At 41.5% G+C, this 22,429-nt stretch overlaps 1 protein-coding gene across 2 annotated transcripts in view; it reads left to right on the forward strand.

Moving 5' to 3' along the window:
* The window catches only part of INPP4A (inositol polyphosphate-4-phosphatase type I A), a 131,096-nt gene that overhangs the window by 609 nt on the left and 108,058 nt on the right, over window positions 1-22,429 (forward strand). The window contains exon 1 of one of the 2 annotated variants that reach the window (XM_027813364.2): window positions 8,931-9,106. The exons of the other annotated variant lie outside the window; for it this stretch is intronic. The gene's annotated coding sequence lies outside the window, so the exon portion shown is untranslated. Of the gene's footprint in view, window positions 1-8,930; window positions 9,107-22,429 lie in introns of those variants that run through there. 2 annotated transcript variants of the gene reach the window in all.

A 22,429-nucleotide genomic window follows, 5' to 3' on the forward strand; every position in this document is an offset into this window, starting at 1 on the left:
CAGATGTTTTTACGAGATCTGCGCCTTCCGGCGCTAGCCCGGGCGCTGCTCGCCCGGCTTTGTGCTCTGGGCGTGTGGCGCAGCGGCCGGCGGGCTCCGCGCCCCCAGACCCGTCCCCGCGGCGGCAGGGTGGCCCGCGGCCGGGCGGTGCGGCGGTGCCTGGGCGGCGCGGCGGGGAGCGGCGCGGGGCGGCGGGGCCCGTGAGCAGCGCTGCGCCCGCCGCACCTGCGCGCTGTGGCAGTGGGGGGTCGCGGGCGCGCTGGGGGCGCAGCAGGCCCCGTGCTGGGGGAGCTGCGCGCTCGGGGTCGCCAGCGGGAATCTGAAAAAGCGAAGGGCAGAGCCACTGCGGCCCGGTGGCGTGTGGTGCGGCCGGGCTCGCTCAGCAGTGCTGCTCCGGCGGCGATGCTGACCTTCGAGGAATAGGAATCGGAGAGCAGAACCTGGCGAGCAGAGTGTGCAGCGGGAAGTGACGGGATGCTTAAGAACATTTAACCTCCCTTAAGTTGTTCCAGATTGGCTTTTACGATGCCTTCCCGGTGTAGAGAAGTCTTAAAAGGCAACAGATTGTATGTTTAGTTTGGTGCATATTTCAGATTTTTGCCCATGAATTAAGCTAGATTATGGTAGTGAGTTACAGTAGAAATGCTTTTGCCCTGCCTTTGCAGTACAGGTGCACCATCATCCGTTTCACGTGGCTTTGATGGAGCAGTGTAAGAATGAAGTTGCAGCTTTGTCCCAGGGGTGTACATGTTCCTCCATACAAGGAGTAAAGCCAACATATGCAGGTTAGTGCTCAGCATGGACTACATAGATGGTACAGGGGCTTTTGTCTGGACTATGTTGCCAGTAGCTCTTCATCTGCAGACCAATATGATTATTTCTGCAGAAGTCTGTAGTATTGAACTTGTCTATGTTGGCAGTAAAGAGCCAGCTGGGAAGGTCTTGCTGGGTTACTTTTCAAGCAACAGAAGCAGAGACACTTCTGTGTTTGTATGTCCTCAAACTCTAAAGCAAGGGAGATGAGGTAGCAGAACCCTGTTGTCCTGAAAGCATGATTATTAGTTTCCCCTCGAGGAACCACCATTTGCTAATGCTTTTTTTCAAAGACTCTTCATTTAAAAACTTACTAAGTTTTTGTCCTGCTTCTGAAGATTTTATTTCAACGGGCTGTCTTGCTTCTAGGAACTCAGAAAATGCAGTATCTTGCCAATTTTTTTCACAGGTCTATCTGTCTGACTCTCGGTGCAAATGTTAGGCAGGAACAAATGGGAGGGTGGGGTGCGACATACATGTATTTTTGGCAAGAACTTTAAATTTGGTATTCTTAAATTTAGAAGTTCTGGCACTTTCCAAACTTTGAGGTGGGTGTGACCTCTTTTATTCACTGCTCTCTGCTGGCAGTACCAAGCTGTTACCAGCTCGTGATTTCAGTGCTGTTTTCAAGTATCTCTATCTAGGCTATATACATTTTTCTTGAAACATGACAACTTTACCTGTGATTTAATTTATTTTTAATCAGCTAATTTTGACTTAATCTGTAGTGGGTGGTAGCTTGTAGGGATCCATGGAGAAACAGTCCCTGCCAAAATGTGGCAAAAGAGCTGTGTGATCTTCAGAGGGCGTTTGGTTCTGTTACTGAAGACAGTGACCTCTGCAGAAGTTTACTTGTCTTGCTTGCTGTCAGCTGAGACAGAAGCCTGTACCCCTAGTAGGGCAGTAGAATTTTCAGTCTTCAGATCTCAGATATATGGAAGGTTGGACATCCTCAGTGGTCTCTCAGACCTGTTTAAGTCCAGTCTGGTTGCACAGGTGCTGTGTTAAATGGAAGAAGTTCTCCCTGTGGAGTGAAATGGGTGCTCTGTTTCCTGTATGTTCTGGGCTCCTTAATCTCCATATTATTGTACTGGAATTAGGAAGGAAAATAAGAAGGCCAGGGACCCCTTTTTGGTTTTCGTTTCATTGTTAAGATTTAATTAAGGCTTCTGGCATGTACTTTGTTACAGCAAATTTTCATTACCTAATTGCTAGTACATAAAATACACCTTTAGAATATAAGACTACCTCTTGGACCCACTTTGTAGATTACTTGTTGGAAAAACTTCCGTGTTTCTTTCCAGTATGTGGGGAGCCATTGCCTTGCTTGGAGATGAAGTTTGAAACCTCTACCTGTTGTCCTTGAAGAGAGAGAGGAGATAAATAATGCAGGCAGCGTGGCTCGGAGCTCTCTTACACGCTTTTTGCTTCTGCTTGTCACTTCCCATCCTGTTTCTTTTCTGACAAACTGGATTTCCTCTCTATTGTTGGGTTATCTACCTAAATCTCAAACAGACATCCTTTGCAGAAACGCTGTTGAAAAATGTTGACCTTGGAAGAAGAAAGCTTTGGAGTGTCCACGTCTGTCAGAGAGATAGGCATAGCCTCAAATGTGTTTAAATCATACCTTTTGCTGCTTAACCTAATATGATAAGCTCTTTACTATAGATGAAGTTGATTCTTCTGACTTGTGGTTAGGAGGATTTTCCTTTTCCCACTTCACAGCTGCTTCCTGCTGCCGCTGCTCTCCTTCCTTTGCTTCCCATGTTGCGTTCTCTGCAGCACTCCGGTTACTGTAGGGGAAGTGTCGCCACAGATTGGCAGTGTGCGAGGCAAAACCAAGGAAGAACCGTGGCAAAGCAGGTTGAGAACGAAGTGTGGACCAAGTGAAGTAAGGAATATAACAGGGGCATTTATAAATTAGGGACCTGACTGAGAGGAGGGCATGTGTCTGGGCTGCGCAGGGATGTGGTAGGGTCATAGCCAGCTTTTGTGGTTTGTATGGCTTGTGGTGAGGGAGGTGTGCAGTAGATAACAGAAGGTGGACTCCCCAGACTTCCCCAGCAGTTGCTGCTGTATTTTCCCTGTTTCAGAAACTGGGGTTAAGGATGTTGCATCTGTCAGCACAGGTGGATGTTGAGCTGCCACTTCTGTCAGCCCACTGAGCCAGCCACTCTTCTGTCTCACAGAGGAAGGGAGGTGCCAGCACTGCAGAAATATGTTAGCCCTTCTTGAAAACAACGTTTAAAAGCTGTAATAAAGTGTATTCACTCAGCAAGAAGGCTATCCCTGGCTGTTTATACTTCCACTGAGTGTGAATTTTATGGTATTTTTACCAAATATGCAATGAAGAGTAAATAGGGGGATTAAAGTACCAAGGTACATCCGAACTTGGCTAAAATCATCTTGATGAAATACGGGAGGGTAACAGTTTCCCCCCTGATATTCAGGCAAGTTCAGGTCTTGATCTTGGATGTAGGAGACTTTCTGCACAGCTTATGGAGTGAACATGTGCATCTGTATTCACTGAAAGTGCTCACGACATACAGCAGTGAGATACCACTAAGACCTTACATGAAATAACTTCAAAATGGTATTTTGAAAAAGACATCCGTGAGCTGTTAGGTGTAGACTTGGCCCACTTGTGGGAGTATAACCCCTTTGATAGTCTTGTATTTTTCATTAAGGCCTGCATCTTGTTTGTGGCCTACCGCTCTTGCCATGCTGACGGAGAAGCCTGCTGTGTGAGAGGCGACGCTGTCGAAATACAGCTGTATTCTTCCAGCTTGTTGCAGGCAGAACAGATTTTGTGGAGGAGATAACTGAGCGAGGTGAAAGGGAGTAAGAGGCATGGGAGAAAAGGAGTGTACATATAGAGGGGGGACATGAAGGGAAGAGCAGGGAGGATGAGAGAGTAGGTGGCCCACAGGGGAAAGAGGAGAGTGATAGAAAAATGCACGCGGTGTGTTTCTGATCTATGTTCATAGCACTCTCCGGTGGAGCACTTCAAAACTGTAGTTTCTGCAAAAAATGTTTCTGTACCTGTACCTCCAGCTGGTGTGTGCCTGGGGAGAATGCAAAAGCAGGGGCTAGGCTTTAGAGCTGGGCTTCCCTGGCATATGCATCCTGGACCCAAACATATGGGAAGCACGAGGGGCTGTGCTGCTCTGAGTGAGAACCTGCAGACAAGGGCCCGGTACGGGGTTTGTGTGCTGCTGACTGCCATTGCTGGATGCTTTAGAGAAGCTGGGGTTGTCTGCTCTCACATGCAAGAAGTATGGAAATAAGATTCCATGTGCAACCTCAGCTCTCTGTTCTATGCTGTCTTCCCAATAAGCAAGCCCGCTTGCTTGAGAAAATAATATTTTTTACCATCCCTCTAAACTTTTATAAGAATAGTTATTCTTTCCAAGATATGACTAATTACAGGAAGCGTCTATGTACAGATGTTGCAAATCTTCAGAAACTGCACGCCTCAATTCCTTGGGGCAGTTTACAGCTAAGATACCCTTGCTGCAGTGTAGCAAACTGTACAGAATTCTATAAATATAATCAGTGCCTGCGAATGCCTTGCAAATGCCCAGTTTCTTCCTTTTTTACAAGGCTAAGAAGTCCAGGTTAATTCTGTGTTCGAGCAGCTGTTTTACCAGGCGGTACCCAGCTGTATCACTGAGGTTTCCATAACTTCCTTGCAGTTACAGAAGCACTTACAAGCAAAATGAGCTGTGCTTAGAAAGAATTTGATGCTTGGAATTTCTCCTTGCGATGAGTAGGACAAGTCTTTAAGGTAAACAGTGGAGGCACAGAGCATACTAGATTTGCTGAGGATTTGTTCTTCCACTCATTCTCTGTCACTAAATCTGTTGTGTTGGGGAAAGTGCAGTGCTGTACTTACTGCTGGACTTACTGCTAGGGTTAGGCATTGGATCTTTCTGTAATTCTGGTTTGTGTTTGTTTAAGCCTTAACCCTTGCAGTCTGAAGTGCGGTTTCAGGCTTTAGAAGAAATTTTCAAGAATTGTCCAGTCTTTAAGACTTATAATAAGACTTCAGAATTAAATTGCTTTGTATAAGGTGTCTTAAAAATACTTGCCTGCTTGGAATCTGTGCTGTTCTTTTTCTGCGTTGTCTCTGTGATGACCGGTATTAAGGGAGTAGTTTTTCTTAGGTTGCTAAGCCTCTAATTGTTCTAGTGCTCTTTAGAAAAACAACTTGAGGTTTTTTTGAGTGTTGCTCAGAATGAAGTAGTTATTGGTAGACCCTCTCATGATATGCACCCCACCCCCCCACCCCACCCCCGTTATCCACCTGGATTTCTCTGTGCATCTTGCGGTGTTTTGTCTTGTCTTGCCACGAACGGTTCTTTTGATCCTGTAGCTACTTTTAACATTCACTCGGCTGAAAATTACTGTGCCTCCCACAGCAGGGCAGGTGGAAAGAAATGTGTGCCTGCACTTCAGCAACTCTAGTGCAAAGTTCAGTGGCTTAATTTAAACTGTTGGTTTGACATTTCTGAAGAGCGGTCCACTCAATCTGGTCCAGTGACTTTGCTTGGGAGGCCATAAACTTGAACAGCAGCGTGGTAATATCTTCAGTCACCAGAGCTACTTGCCTAGCTCAGTGTGTGCCACTTTTTGGTTATATTTTTACCATAAAGCGGTAAGTATTAGAACATTGTTAATTTTGATAGCAGTTCTGAAAATGTCAGAATTTACTGAAGATTACAGCATTTGTTTTTAAAAAGGTGCTTGTGTATTGTCTTGTGGAAGATGCTATGTATAAAATGAAAAATCTGGGATGAGTCTTCCTGTCCAGGTCCAGAAATCTGTAGAGCATTTCTCAGGTGCTTTGTGAGTACGGACATCGTCTGCACAAGAGAATTATGCTGTGGGTATCTTAACCCTTCCAGTTTTTATGGGTCACTTTTTAAAGTTTAAAATTGTACAGTATCACACAGACAGATATAGCAACAATTAATACGAGACCAGTAGATAATACTGTCAGTAGAAAAGTCACGTATGTCTAGCCATGTTTAAAAGTCAGTGCACAGCCGAAAGCTAGGAGGTAGCCTTGAGTGACAAACTTAACTCCCTGTGCGCTTGTGAACTTGCTCTGCTGTCCAGTTGCATACTTCTAGAAACATGGATGAACATGGTCCTTGAGGTTTTCTAGTCGTCATAACTATTGCTCCCAAAGTGTGGGTGAATCATCTCTCACAATTTCTGGGATTGGCAGAAGCGTGGAAGTGTTTGGCATTATTGGTTCCATGCTGAATGCGAAGCAGCGCTGCCCCAGACAAACAAGATGGTTATAGGCCGGAAGACAGTATTTTAAACCACAAGTGACCTACCCTGCTGACACAATAGCTGACTTAAAAGATCAGTCCATGTAACCACAGTTAGGCCTCATGGGTTCCAATTACGCTGAAACTTTACTTAGGTGATCTGCTCCTCTGTGTTGTATTTAATGCACAGGAGGGGCCTAATGTGGGGATGAACCATGCAGTCAAGGACATCAGTGAGTGTAACAGCTTTATTTGTTGCAGAAATTGGAAGTTGTACAGTGATCAAAACAGGGGGGATTGAAGGAAGAGCAGGACAAGGTGGTTTTCTAAGTGAGAGCTGCATCCTTCTGGAGGCCTGGGACACAACCCTACCGCTCCCCGCAGTTCCTGTGTGGTGCAAGGCAAGTCTTTAAAAATTGTGCTTTTGCCATTGGTCAATATTTCTGGGTTTGGATGCCTGATTTAAGATCCAGTTTCAGTTTTACAGAACTGCTAAGCCCTCCCAGCTATTTCTTCATATGTTACGTAAAAGACTGTATACTTCCAAAGTTGAATCATGGAATGTCTTGAGTCGGACATCCCAAGCTAGTTGATACTTTATTCTTTCTGCAGAAGAAGGCTGGTTCTCCCTTGAAGTCTGCGTCCAGTATCTCTCCCATTCCCACAGCTGGTTACCAGCCTCCTTGCATCAGCTTAGGCTGCCTGCCTTGGGTTTCCTGCTGATGCTGCTTCTCCAGTGTCTTTGATCTGCCTATACCTGTCTGTTCCTCAGCTCTTTATTGCAATGATTCCTCCCAGCCAAGTAATTTCTGACTTTATTTCTACCCCCAAACTTCAGTCCTGGTCTTTTGACACCTTCGTTTTCTTTAAGCCAACTTTGCCAGTATTGCTCTTCAGATCTATTACTCCTTCCTCTGCTCCTTTGGTTTCGTTGTTTTTCCCCACGCTTTTGAATTTGATATTTCTTTCATAGTCCCGAAGGTTTGTCCTGAGATACAAGGTCTGTTGGCCCAGTTCAATGTTCAACCAAACTGATGTTGAATGTTTATTAAAAGAAACTGTTTTCTGAACCCCATGGGCTGGAGCAGTGAGCCTGCTTATAGGGCAGTGCATGTGCGCTTAGGTCACCTTTGGAAATCAGGAGTACTCAGTTTTTTGGAATCTTTGGAGATTTTAGTTGTGAGTGAATCTCTACAGGATCTGTGTTTACTGTGATTTTTAAAAGAATTTGGGTAGAAGGGAAAGACTGCCAGTTTTTTTTGTTTTTTTAAATTTATGCAAAACATTGTTCCTTTAGCCCTTATTCTTGGCAGCAGCTGAACTGTTTTAGCTGAAGCTAGTGATTATTCTTTAAAAATCAGTCTGAGGCAAACACTCAGCATGAAAAATTTCTGGGCACACACTTTGGGAAAATGTAAGCCACTGAAAACAGTCTTTTAAGAAGTGGAGTTGAACAGCCATAGTTATGGGTGGTGATGCTACTGGTCCCACCTTCTGATTGCTTCTCTCTTGCTGAAGGATTAGAAAGTGCTTCACAAAGTGTTAATTCACTTCGTATGATCCTCTGTGTCTCAGCTGTTGTGCAGTGACACAACAGCATCATGTTTGGCATGCAGTGGCATATAAGAGGTTTTAAAACAATGTGGGACTAGTGATGGCATATAAATGACTTGTCTGTTAGAAAATGGGGGAAATCTTGCATAGCAAGGAACTGCTTTCAATGTAGCCAGAGACTTTCCTACTCTTCCCCTTTTAGTAAGAATGGTGGAAATGTTGACTTGCATCTTCGTATATATGATATATATCAAAACTATTTCTCTCCCCAGGCAATGTACCTTTCCCAAACAACTGTGAGGAAGCATTTATTGAGCACTAACTCAGAACGTATGGGTACTGCCATCTAAGTTGTCTGCATTACTTAGGTTTTTTTTTCAAGTAATAGACAGACTTCATCTTACAAAGAATATAAGAGTTGAGAAAACTACATATGCTCTGACTGAATCTTTTTGACAGTATGTTTCTTTTGGCAAGAACAGATTACCCAGGAATAGTTATTTTTTCCTGTTGGTTTGACCCAATCTATATTTTAGTAAAATTACCCTTTCCAAGAAGTATCAGTAAGAACTGTATTTCTGGTAGAAGTACCAGCGGCTACAGGAGCGGTGCCTGAGCCACAGGCTTCCAACGTGATCTGTAGATTTACTGCTTCTCTTGAGCTAGAGATGGATATGGAACAGGCCTTGTTAATTCTACATCAGGTTCTCACATAGCTTTCTATCTTTGTGATTTCTGCGTCACGGTGTCTGAAATGTTCTGTACTTAATATATTAACGGTAGGTTACTGTTCTGTGTTCCCAAGAGGCTTTCCAGCTGGGAGCAAGTAATCTGTTATGACCAGAAGGTTATAGACTCTATAAAAAGAGAGCACAGCAGAACAGTCAGTCAAGAAATCTATGTGAAAGCTTCTATAATGAGTGAATCTGCAAGGAGAGTTTTGGATGTGTGTGCTCTATTCAATTTTGAGAACACTTCAGATTAAATGTCTAGTTAATATGTTGAATGAACATGCTTACATGAGATATTTAGCAGTTCTCTTGTATAGCCTAAGTAGCCCAGTTACAGTAGAGCAGTAAGTGTCCAGGTGCTGTCAGGAACTGGGAACTTCAGTACCTTGCAGACTTGGATGTGAACTGAGCAACTGTATTAAAATCTTGTAGGTAAAGGAAGCATGCTGCTGAAAATGGACTGGTGAGATGTAAATGAAGCCATTAGAAGTCATCACAGGCTCACTGTTGGCTCTTTGTATGTGAACTGTGCCGCTTTTCAGTGACTGCATTATGCCTGTTACTTCTCAACAGGATAATACCGCCCTGGGAGAAGAGACGCTGGTGTAGTGGAGGCTTCTGCTCTGTTGTGTAGAAGAAACTCAGCAATTAGAGTAGCTGCTAAGCACAGGGAGACTTTTGAGAGCTGCTCTAAAAACACTGCTCTTCAGTCCCAGCAGAAAGCAGGTATGTGGGGAGACAATGGGGAATGAATTGTGAGGATCAGTGTTTTTCTAGTGAGATATCCCTTCTCAGGAAGAGCAGTGAAAACTTCTGCTGTTTTGTTATGTGAATGTCATGTCTCATCTAGATGTTTCAGGGGCTGAAGACCTGGCATAGGAATGAAAATTCTTTATTTCTGTGGTTCTCTTAGGTTGCATCCTTGTTCTGTTTCCTTTCTGTTGCTCTGAAGGGATAAAAGCAAGTTCCCCCCTGGTTTCCCTTACCTCAGAGTTATCTCAGGGTGCTGCACCTCGGAAAGTACTACGTTAGTTCTTACTCTTGGAACAGTAGTGTCCTGTTGTATTACCATCTTGCTGTAGCAGTCCAGGGTTGCTTTGAACATCTCTCGTCTAGCTTTGGAGCATTAAAATCCCCAAAATATTTGCTCCTGGGGTGTCTTTTGCCGTGTGAAGAAAGAAGCCAGCAACACAGTCCTCTCCACTGACATATATATGAACAGGATAGTTCATCCCAGGAGTTACCATTGGAACCTGCCTTCCCTTCCACACCACGTCTGACAGGTAGGGGCTGGAGAGAGTCACAGTGGTACAGTAGTTCTTCTGCAAGGGTGCTCCTGAGGGTAGAAATTTACTTTGCTGTAAGTGCACCTTTTTCTCCCTCCTACTTCCTGCTCCAGAAATTTGCATTTGAGACAGGCAGCTGATGATAGGAGGGAAGGGGAAACAGTTATTTGAAACAGGTTGTGAGAATCCAGTGAAAGGTTCTTTCAGGAGAAGCCATGGTGGTCATGTCTCCAGTAAAGTAAGGTCATGAGTAATTGTCTCTAGAACAGAGGAGGTCGTGAAGCCTCACTTTTGCATGCGGCAGTTAAAAAAAGATGTCAGGGAACTTATGTGGCAGTAGTATTGTCAACCTTGGATGTTTGGAAATCACAGGAAGCCTTCAGAATTGTGAGGGTTGTTGAAATAATCCTGCCATAGACCTCATATTTTTCTCCCAGCTTTGGGAGTTTTTAGGTAGCTCCCAATCTTGATGGTCTCCATCACTAATATAGAGTAAAATAGCATGCTGCGTGGTCGCCTTACAGGCTGCTCTTCCTGGAAACTCTTGTGTCTTTAAATTTTTTGTGTCAGTGGTACTGAAGGTCTAACATGCATCCTTCCCTCTTTATGAGTTGACTTGTAAGGTATGTTTCCAGGCTCTAGTCTGATAGTGATAAGGTGAAAGGTTTTGTCTTTCTTATGTGTAATACACGCTTCAAGGACCTGAGACTTTCAGGAGAAGGCTGGGTGTTGTGAGACTTGGGTAAAATGATCAGAAGGACCAGTGATTCCTGAGGGAATAATTGTTGGAGATTCTTCTAAACATCTGTGTTTCACTGAGGCCCTTCAGAGTAGTTATGAGGATGGGCAAACCCCACCCTTTATATAGGCTTCTAATTATGTCTGGATTTGTGTAATTGTATATGGTTGACTGCCTTAGGGATTCATGGTGCAAAACTCCGCACAGAGTGCCAGTTTGGTGCCGACATCATATTTGTGTGTATTGTATCTACCTGGAACATCTACAAAGTGAAAGGTTAGTGAAATGCAAACAAGTCCATTTTATGGTGTTTCTGCAGCAGAGCAGTATCAGGAGCTACACAGTCTCTGAAGTAGAGGTTTTGAGCCAAATGTTTCATGGGAAGCATTTACTTTCAGGCTGCTCCTGTAGCCAGTACTCTGACCCTCCCTGTTGTGATGAGTGCCCTCTCAGAAGCATTCTGAGGTTCTGAGAGCACAGTGTACCCCAGTAATTTCCATCTGGGGCCTGCTACTGAGATACATAAGTTAGACCTTGCCAACGGTTGGCCTAATTTAAACTGTGATGTCTAAGGACTGGAGGACGCAAGAAGTGGTAAAAAAAAAATCTATATTCTTGCCCTTTTTTTGGTTTATTGTTTAGCATCTGGGATGGAGAGCCCATGAACACATACGCCTCTAGGGAGGGTAATGTGTGGCTCTGGAAGGAGAAGAGCTTCGGTTCACCTAAAAGTGTCAAGAGCTCGGAGAATAAAAAAGAAAATATGCATTAGGTCTATAAGTAGAAGGTAGTGGGGATTTTTTTTTTTCAATGGTCCTTTTTTGCTGCAGTTAGGCTTGCAGATTAGGATTAGACTAGAACTGATACCGTTTGAAGTGGTGAAGCCATGAAGGTGGCAAGAGATATACCTGAACAGAAAGGGTACTTGCAGAGCACAAGTTGAGAGGCATGAGCTCTCTGTGAAAGTTTGACAGGATTAGGAAAAGCCATATTTATGAGTTGTAGGCAAACAGACTTTTAAATACCTTTACATTAATTTATGGAGAAGATAGGGAAAATATAATTTACCTGTCATTATTTTTATGATGCAGCTGATGGGGAGGAGATGATGAAAGACCCTCTAGATTTATGGTCAAAGATTATGAGAGCATAATTTAGAGAACTGTGAGAAGCAAGGCTTGAAAAAACAAAACAAACAAAAAAACCCAAGAAAAAAACCAAGGAAGAGGAACAGTGAACTCTGAGGGAACTTTGGTATTACTGAATTCACAGAATTAGCAGTCAGAAACTGAAATCACCCAAAAGTCTAAAAATTGGAGATTTGCATTTCTCAGAAAGAAAATGAAAGGAGAAGCAGCCCTCTGCACGAATGTTCAAAATACTGAACAAATGCTTGAAAGGAATACCTTCAAGGCACTGTGTGAATTAGAGGGTCTAGTACAGAGGCTGTGTAGAATTCCTAAGTGATAGAATTTCCTGTGTTTTCTGAATCAGCCTCCTAAAGCATAACAGGAAAAAAGAAAGGCAGAAAGTGAAACATGAGGTTCCCATGTTGACTGCTACAGATAACTAAATTAAAGAAAACTATTAATAGCAGTTGATACAGATAGAAATAACATTTCACTTTGCATGATTATCCTAAAATACTGTGTCTCAGATGCTTTGATCTTAGTGATGCTGATTAATATAAAAACTTCTTTAATGGTTACCCTGTGGGTAGAAAGACATGCAAATGTAGTTAATTTCCAGAGAGGAAGAGAGGTGACTTAGGAATAAAACTATGGTTGCCCAATTGACTATGTCTTCAACAAGCCATTGACACCAAAGAAATGGCTTGTTATCCTGTTGTCAGTAATCCACAGTCGTGATCTCAGCTTTCCTGTTTCCATCAGCAGCAAGATACATACCAGTTTCTTCTCTCTTGGCCCAAAGAACAGCTCTTTACTTCTGACTGAACGCTGGTTTAGGATGTTTCTTAAGGTGGGACTCATGTGGCTGTTGTGCGTTTGCGCTGGAACTTTGATGCGTTGCTAAAATGTTAGCTTGTAGTCCTTTCTGTCTGGTAGGTCTGAGTGCCATGGCATATTGGATGTAAAAGGTTTTTTGTTTCCTACTGAACCCAGATTAAGAGGGTAACATCCCATGAGTAAGAAACTCCTCTGTCCCCCTCTAGACTAGGCAGCATGATGGTTGGTTCTGGTCAGAGGAACAGCCTCTGCCTCTGAAGAGCTGTTTCCTGTCCTTCCTGAAGCGAAAGCCTTCCCAGGCTCTCAAATGGAAGTCAGCCCCCTTCCCCATCTGGTCGCTTGCCTCTCTGTTTACTTTTGAACAGCTGTTGCACCCCTTTAACAAGGTGAATGGGTGTGTGTTGAGGAATGGTTTGGTTAATAGTATTTAAAGGCATTGTGCAGGTGGGTAACTGTAGGGAAAAGATTGTTTTGGTTGCTTTTTTTAGTGGAGGCACTTTGTAATAGAGTCTTGCGTTTGCCTGAGGTTACTGTTTGCAGACAGGAATGAGGTGTCATGATGCAGGATATATTTGTGCTTTCCTGTTGTGGTATGTGTGCTGGGTGTAGACCTGGTTTTCTCCTAAATGACGTGTTGCACGGGGCTGAGAGCAGACATTGTGAGTAAGGTAATGGGGGAGGTAGCTGAAGGTTGAAAAGGAAGATAAAGCTACATATTTCCTTTTTACGGTCAGGTAGTTTTGTTTTGTTGTTTTTTTACATGGTTTTGGGCATTCATTTGAATATTCTTAAATAACATTTAGTGAAGATTTGTGTGCGAAAAGGTGACTGTGCTTGTGTGTGTATATAGCATGTGCTCATTTTTATCAAAATACCAGCAGGGTTGATAACCTTTCTCTTCTTGTGACAGCCCAGCTAAAGCCATTTTCCATGTTGCCTTTCAGGCATGTGTGCTGCTCTTGTCCCTCCAATTTTACACTAAGAAACTCTGCCATATGCTGTTCAGGCCTGATATTCTAGCTCAGTGTGCTTCAGATGCTCAAAAAAGTCCTTTCCCAGAGACCGCCTCTTCTGTCACATTTACATTTGACAGTGATATTTTGGTACTGATGAATGTGTATGACATTGCATTTATTGGGTGCTTAGTTTCTCCTCAGCATTGAGTATTTGGTGCTAGCAAGGGTGGAAATAGGGGCAGGGTCTAGGCTCAAAAAGAGAAGTGTTCCTGGCAGTAATGGCCAGCGTGGAAATCCTTGAAATGACACGTGATGAGCAAGTTCGTAAGATGAATAGTAAGGGAGCGGTCTCCTCTGGAGAAAAGGAGGGACATGAAGCTGGAGTTGGAGGTCTGTGATGTCCCTGTGATTTTTAGTGGAAAATGTGGTGGTCAGGGGAATAATGAGAGGGACCTGTTGGAAGGCTTTGGAAATGTGATACTGTCAGGCTGATTGGCCTACTTTTCCTCTGAAAAGGATTTGGTTAACAACTGTGTGAAAATGTACCAAATGAAAGTGTAGCTCCACATAGCAGCAGCAGTCCCTACCTGTCGGAGCTGGAGTTTCTCTCTTCCATCTGCTTGAATCTGAATCTGTTGCTGGCAGCAGTTCAACCTCCAGACTTAAAACTGAATTTCCATACTCAGAGCACTAGATGTTGGCTTTCAGATGGAAGTAGAGACAAGTTATCTAGTAAAGAGTCACAGAAAATCTGCTGCTGTCTGCACCTTCACTTTGCTGATACCACAGCTTTTAATATTGCACTCTTAATTAGCTTTATGCCCTGCTTCCATTTCTTGGTGCCAGGAGAATGCTTGAAGCGATGTGGGTTTGCTCCTGTTGTTGAAGTACTGATTTCAGGCAAAGTTGAAAGGCACGTGTGGGGGAGAAACATTGTTGCAGTTTGGTAACATGTTTAAATAATTATTGTTTTGAGGTGTGATGTCTCAAAACCAGTTGTCTGTATTTTTAATAGAAGTCTTTTTTTTTTTTCAGTTTGTTGTTAATATAAGAATATTTTGGTTTTATGAAAAGTGTATGCAACACTTGAGATGACATTGCGTAGATTATCTATTTTTAATGCCAGAGTTTTAGCCTCTCTAGAACAAGATATTTACTTAATCATACTCTGTTGGATCTTACCTTCTTTTCCCACCCATCTTTTTCACCCAGTTTAAATGGCTGGCTAAGGATATGTTCTTTAGATGCATTAGCATGAAATTTTGCAGATGGCCACTAGTCTTAATACATGTGAAGCTGTGATCACAGTTTTCTAAACAGTGCCAGAGATGCTGAATTATGTTTGCAATATTGCCAAATCTCTTTAATCAGTCTTGACTGAAAAAATGATGGCATAAATCCCAGATTAGTAATGGTGCTTCAGTGAGTCATTAGCAGTGGTTGTCTAGATCTGATTGTAAAAGATACTTTTTACAGATGTAAATGAGCCAGTGCAGGGCAGAAATGGAACTGCTCTGGTGTGGCTTAGGTAGAGACATTTTTAGGTTCTTGGGCATCTATGAGAAGATGTAATAATTTGCTCGACATAGTACTTTGTAGCTGGAATCTAGAACGGAATGTTTTCTGCTGAAAATAATTTATAACTCGGTTCAGGTGCCGTTTCTCTGTTGTTGCATCAGCTGTTTGAGCTGAGACTAGAGCAGAGTGGAGAAATGTGGCTTAGCCCAACATCCTGGTGAGGTGGTAATTGCACAAGCAACCATAGACTCCCGCTAATGGTGGCTAAACAAGGCAACCCGTATGGTGGGGAGGGAGCACGGGGGCCTGGATTGTGTGTGCACATACATTTTAGTGGTAGGGGTCAGTACTGGGGACCTTCATCTTCCCTGTCCCTGCTTTGCTGGGAATAGGAGGGGAAGGGCTGTTTGTGTGTTGCCTGCCCTGAGTGGAGAGCCCCTCTCTGCCACTCACAGTGGTACCCACAGGTACCAGTGCCAGGCCAAAGTGCACAGTAGAAATGTTTGATGCTAAACTAAAATATAAATGCTCATCTGCAAGGACTTTCAAGCTTGCAGTGTTGTCTCTGTAATGAGTATGTTGGGGGACATTGGTGGTGGTGATTTTAGGCTGGCTATCAGCTGTGTAAGAGAATTGTCCATTGCAAAAGGATTTTGTGCAGCTCTGATACAAACCAGGTCTCCTCTTGTGAGGCCGAAGGTGTTTGTGAATGTGGTTGGTTGGTTTTTGTTTTGGTTTTTTTTTTTTTTTTTTGGTTAAAGTTTTGAACTGCTGAAAGGTTGTGTTTTGACAGCTCAGAGGGATTAAGTCTTAAACAAATAGTGTATAAAGTTTGAGCAACAACAGCATATTTTCCTTCACGCTACAGGTCTTGAACTGGAAGGCCTGTTTTTAATGAAAAAAGACATCTACACAGAAAAAAGGCCTCTTTGTTTAGGTCACCTTAGTTTCATACAAGTATTAAAACGATCATTTGCAAAGCTCCTGTCCAGAAATACTTCTTAATTATGCAGGCTTAAGCGAGCAATGTGATTAAACTTTTTCCTTTATTCAGACTAAGAACTTTGTTTGAAGAACATGAATTCACTTGTCTTCTGCTTGGATTGAATGCTTCTTCTTTTAAAGCAGTCTATTTCTGCTCACTAAACAAGAAACAGGAAAGTGAAATGTTCAGTGTTTAAATCCTACTTGGAAACATCTGCATGAAAAAAAATTATGTACATTTTTTTCTAGACATGTGCTCAAGTTGTAAGAGAAAGGATATAATAGGCTTTACTTTTAGCAGCAATGATGTGTCAGTTATTTTTCACCTTGCATTTTGTCTGGACTCTTTGAATAGTGATCACTTTTATATGTGCAGACATATATTTCTAAGATATTTGTTTAATGTTTCACTCTTGATATCTAACAGTCTTACTGTTAGAAACAGAATTTTACATTTGTATGCCAAAGTTTCAAGGCCAATATCCATGAAATAGCAGTATTTCATTGAACCAAAGTTTCAGTGACATCTGTGGTATCATATACTTTCCAAATTCTTTAGCAATTGTATGTCCCAGGTTTTAGAGAAAAGTGTTTTCTCAACTAAAATTGCAGCAAAGCTTGAAATCTAACTTTTGATGTAGGTGTTAACAATTCTGTTTTCTAACATACCTCCAATAAATGAAAGTTCAATACTATTTTGCCTGTGTTACAGTAGTAAAAATCAACTATTTAGTAAAAGCTCTGTAAAATCACTAATTGTTAAGCCAAAGTATAGTGTCTTGGACAGTAGAAATACTTGGAGATCTCAAGATGGAAATAATCTGGGGCTTTCTTCACAAAGCAGATGCAGGAGGTTTTGTATTTTTGTATTGTCACTGATCAAGTTTATAATTATAAAACAAACAAACCAACAGTAAATGTGGCAGCACGCTTATTTCTATTTTGTGAAGAAAATAATTGTAGAGATTTCATGATTTAAGTTACCATTTTCACAGGATTTTTAGAAATTTCCTGTATTTTTGTTTTTTAGATTGTGATTTCAGATTGTCTTTGACTTTATAGTTAGTGAAAAACAAAATATTCGAGAAAAACAGTAAGTTTCTGGAGTTTGTATATCTCACTGAAGTGTATTTTTATATTTGACTTTGAGGTGTTTTCTTGATGAAGGAAATGCAAACTACTTCAGACCAAGCATGGGACAACAGTATCTGTAAGCTAGTCAAATTCCTTGGTGGTTTTTCTTCAGTGACTTTAGTTCAAATAGAAGGGAAAAACTATATTCTCATGTATAATTAATAGATATCAACATCTATTTGTACAAAGATGGTTTCTACATAAACACACATCCTGTACTCTGGCTTTGTGACAGTTCTGTATTTCTGTGTGGTTTTATTTTGGTGTGCTGTAAAACCCTGAATTTTGTTTCAGATGCTAAACTTGTTCAGATCATTCTTTTTTCCCCCCCAGACAATTCTAAATGTAATTAAATGTATTGCACTGTATTATTTCAGTGTGTTTTTTTTTCTTCTTTCTTTCATCCTTCCTCCCTTTTTAAGTAAAGAAAACAAATCCCACAAATCTCATTTAATATTTTTGGATTCCCACATCTATTTATGGCTGCTTGCATCATGGGGGAAAAAATGCAACATGGCTCATAGGATGGTGAAATAAAAGGCTATATGTGGCTGTTAACTGGTGAGAGTTTCAGTCCTTTTGGAATATCCCAAGAAAAAGTATAAGGGCAAACATAGTAGTTCTTTAGGTTTTGGGGTGGTTTTGTTCATTTTTTGGTACAAGTCACTATCTATATTAGAAGCTGCAGGCTTTCCGCTCCTTTACTGCCTCTGATTTTGTCCAAAGTGATTGCTGATAGCAGGGATGAACAGCTGTGGGTGGACAGAACCCAGTCTGTGACCCCCAGCAGTGCAAGAGGAGATGTGTCAGCCTCACAAAGAAAGCACTGTGGCGCTGGGCCGAGTGTTCAGCATTTCCCTTAGTTCTGTTAGTTCTTAACATACGCAGCGCAAGCGTGTAAAGTTATGCTGCGTATGGACTGTGGGTTTCCTAGGTTGTTATGCCCGGTACTTCTTTAGCCAGCTGTCTCTTTCTGGACAGTTGAATGAGGCTGGGGGTGCTGGATTTGGTAGGTGTGTTTTGAATGTAAGTTTGGTTTTACAGAGGGATGCCGAGTGTATGACAGTTGCTGTTTGTTACAGTGCAATCAGTAATGATCTTGCTTTGGAAAAAGTATGTGTTCTTTCCCATGCAGTGTGAATGCAGGCTTTAAGACACAAAATATTCTTGATGCCCGAGACATTGAAATGAGTGCTTTCTTATTACTTGAGGAAAACAAAGTATAAAAAAGGAGACAACTCTTGATGGTAAATTATTATGATAATTTATTTGCTGGACAGAATTGTTGCTACCCTTGAAACTGGCTTTTGATTTCAGTGAAAATGAAAACAATTGGTAGCTGTCTCTTGTCCAGTGTGTTATTCGGGAGCTCTCCAAAAGCAGTGAAAAGGCCAATCAAAATATTATGGGTTTTTTTTCTTTTGAGCTGTTGGCTGCTTTCCTCTTTGAACTTGACCTAATAATCACAGATTTGCTTAAGAGAAAGTTCTGGGATACATTTACCATTTTTTGGATATGGGCACAGAGAGAGCAAATAAATGAGACATATGTAGATGGTTTTCTGCTCAGAAATAGGTGTTTGTATACACATCTGTGGGTGAGAAACACTTACAAATATGCAAACTTCAAAGTGCAAGTAAATTAAATATACACAGAAAATCCTAGATTTGGCTTTATGGCTGTACAGGGTATATATTCAGGTAAGTAGGGACAACAAACTAGAAACTTTTGTGCATAACAAGATAGAATGGAGATTTAATATTTTCTGATTTTTTCTTTTTTTTTTTCTTTTTTTTAAAAAGAATTTCAAGTTCTGTTTTGTTGCAGGATCTTAAGTAGCTGGCAGTATGTGAATGGAGTTCATAAGTACACAAAGACTACACAAACCCCTCGTCTTTGCTTATGAAACCTGCCAGGTCTCCAGCTCAGGGAGTCTTTTTTCTTGGCTCTACTTGGTATCATTAAAAGCTGCTAAAGCCAGTCTGAATTGGTCGGAACAGACCTTTTACAACCTGGATGTTTTCCTCCTTTTTTTGGTCTGATTTGTCGCTTCCTTTGACATCACTGGGTGTTGGATCAAACCTTTACTTCTGTGAAAACCTTAGAGACCGGAGATGAAAAAAGCATCTGTAAGTTTTTGTAGCAGGATAAAATGTAAGTTATGCAGGAAGGAAGGAGCGCTGTTATTTAAAACAGCCTCATAATTTTGTCTTGGTAGCAATTGTTACATTTGTTGCAAGTTCATTAACTGACTTCCTACTGTGGTTTGTGCTGCTTGTGGTTACAGGCAATTAAACCTGAAAGTCTCATGAGCAACACTTGCTGTAGGTTTAGGTGGAGGCAGATGTCATCTATTGTACAGAAAAAGGCCACCTTCTTGCATTAGAGTCACAGCCCTGTAGCCTTACATTTCTGCCTCTAAAACCATGCAGTCTAATGAAAATACACAATGAACATCTAACCCTTAAACTGTGCATTTAGATCTCCGCAGCCATAAATGATGAGAGGTTGTAGTACTTGTTTATACCCGTTTTGCGGTTTATTTTCAAGTACAGTGTTTTGTTGCAGGATTTGCATTTTACCTGAATTTCTCATCTGAATGGTTTTACTGGGTAATAACTGCTCCTGCAAAGGTAGAACTTCAAAGTGAAACAGACTGAAGAGGAGGGGAATAATTTGTAATTAATCATGTGAACAGATAGAGGACATGTTCACAATTATAAAAAAAATGTATATGTGTATTTCTGTCTCAAGTGTGCATAAATGAAAAAAAAAAATCTTCTAGTGGACCACTGAAGGTAATTTCTAACTGAGCTGTTCTTCCCTCCTGGAATGTAAATCCCAAGAAGTTTGAAACAGAACAAACAAACATGAGGGAAGATAATAAGCGATGTACAGAAAACAGAAATACTACTAGAACTTATAGCTCTTTGGTTTTAGATGAAAAAAGTAATTTCTTTTAAACAAAATGACATCATGTTCTGGTTCATCAACAAAGTCTGAAAGGTTTAGCTCTTGCAGGTGAGAGTTGGGGTCACTGTGTGTTGCTTCTTTGGGGAATAGAAAAGCTCTACTGTAGCTTTGGTGTCTCTACTTGCAGCCCTTTGGAACTGAGAAATGATTAATTGAAAGACAAAATACAGGGCTGGTAGTTAAACATAGTTTAAGCAAAGTTCAGAGAATTTTAGGTAACTCTTGGAAACCAGCTGAAACAGGATGTGCTTGTTTGCATCAGTATTACTGTTTCTGTAAAGGCTGTAAGTGCACTCATTTGTCTGGGCTTCAACCCAGTCCATCAGTAGTCTGAGGGACATGTCCCTGCTGTTGGAAGTAGGATGGGAGTGAAGGACTGACTGAGATTGGTGCTGGTTTCACCAGTAAAATCTGCAGGAAAAAATGATCTGGCTTGAACCTACTTGCTTGTGCCTTCTCAGGTAGCCTTTTGAGAAAGTCACGTAGTAAAGAGGTGAAAAATTGTACGACTTATTAGCGGCATGACGTCTTTCTGCTGAAGGGTTATGGGGATAACAGGTGCAAGCCAGAGGCAAGTTGAGGTCTGAAGCACTGACAGATTTCAGGTGGAGCTTGGGGATTGCTATCTGAAGGTAACAGGTGTAGTCAGAGAAACCTAAGGTCTCTGCAAAGTTAAATACTTTTGGGGTCTTTTAATGCTTTTAATTTCTGTCACTAGAATATTTAAAGTGGTTTTGCTGTATTAAGCATGAAAGAAAGAAACAATTGTTAAGAAGGATTTCTTAAGTAGTCTGCATTTAGCAGTAGAGGTTCTCCAGTTTTGCTGTAACTTTTGCTTATACTTGTCAAAAAAACCCCTCAGAAATGTGGATCACAGATGTGTTAGGCTTTGCTAATCTCTCCTTTTGATATGCCTTGTGTCCCCACAGATTCTCTGTCATTATTTTTTGTTAATTCATTGCTAAATTGAATGTTTCAGCCATATACAAAGTGAAGCAATTCAGAGTTACATAGAGTCATTGATAGTGCTTCCTAGCCATTTTCTAAAGGGGACACATTTGCACAGGACACTTGAGACAGTCATGATTAATGTGTATTGAATTTCTCCTTTGGCAGCTGTGCTCAGACGCACAAAACTCCTGCCTTGGGAAACTGAATTATTCCTGTTTGTCACCCAGTCCTACATACTGAAAACAGCTTAAAGTCATGCATGGGTTTTTTTCTTGTGCTGAGTAAGTTTTACCAACATCGGTGAATGTACTTGCAGAATAAGGAGTTACCTGACTGGAGTCAGTGTTTTTAATAACTTCTGTTAAAGAAATTGCCTATAACCATAGGGAAAACCAGCTTGTCCTTGAGCATTTTTCAGAAACAAATTGAAAGGAGCTACTAGAGGGAGAAGGGGAGGTGGCTTTGCTTGTGGATGTATGGCTACTGAGTCAGAGGGCAGCAGTAATTGAGCAGGGAGCACCCTGTGATGTAGCAATGCAGAAGAGATGCCTGTGTCTTTTTTAGGGGGAAGTCTGATGTTGGTGCTGTCCTTTTGAGAGAAAAGCACTGTCCTTATGGAGGGAACCAGCTCACTTTTTCCGTGGCTGTGGAAAAGAAAAAACAAAAGTTCATTGCCAAGAGCCAAACATTACTAGAATTTACGATGCACAGAAAACTTAGGGTTGTGTCCAGTATAGACTGCCTAAAATAATGTTAAAAATCAGCAGAGTACTTGCTCTGATTTTTATTACCATATCTACTATTTTTTAGCATAGGAAATGTACTTAATGTACCACTTGAGAAGCCCAAAGAATGACTGTGTCTGCAGAACTATTAATTGGGAAATTTCTATCTTATTTGTGTGGCTGTCATCTTGATAACTCTCTGATCCCGGTGTTAGTAGTGGATTAGTGGAAGTGAACAATCATAATTTTCATAAGAAAACCTCTGAGTAGTGTCTTGATTTTTATCCTTGACTGACCTATCTCCTGACTTCTTTGCATGTGTTACATGGTGAATATTTATATTCGGCATGCAACAGTCTCTCACAGGGGTGGTCTGGTATGTCAGAAGATGTTCTTCCTTCATGGCTTCAGCTGCCCTTGATCTGCAAACAATTCAGCTTGCCAAAGATGTATTTGGACTGATTTTGTCTATTCAAGTGAGTGACTTGAGGACCAGACTCTTTATCCTGTTACTACTGTTTAACATGCCAGCATGTAGTGGTAATCTTATGCAGGCATATTCTTAGCTCACTGCAGATGTAAGGTTATTTATATGTGTAGTTCACAGGGGAGTGAGGTTAAGCTAAGTGACTCTGCTTTGTGTTTGCTGTGGTTCAGCTGATGTGTTATAACCTGTTAAACTTCAGTACTTTTATCCTGAGCCGTACATCTAGATTCTGATTGTGACAGCAGGTCTTCTGAGCCAAAGAATGGCGTTTCTGTCTTTTACATCAGCACTTTTCATGTGTCTATTATGTTATGCTATTTTGATTCTAA

This window comes from Falco cherrug, chromosome 2 (assembly GCF_023634085.1).
Source record: "Falco cherrug isolate bFalChe1 chromosome 2, bFalChe1.pri, whole genome shotgun sequence".
NCBI lineage: Eukaryota > Metazoa > Chordata > Aves > Falconiformes > Falconidae > Falco > Falco cherrug.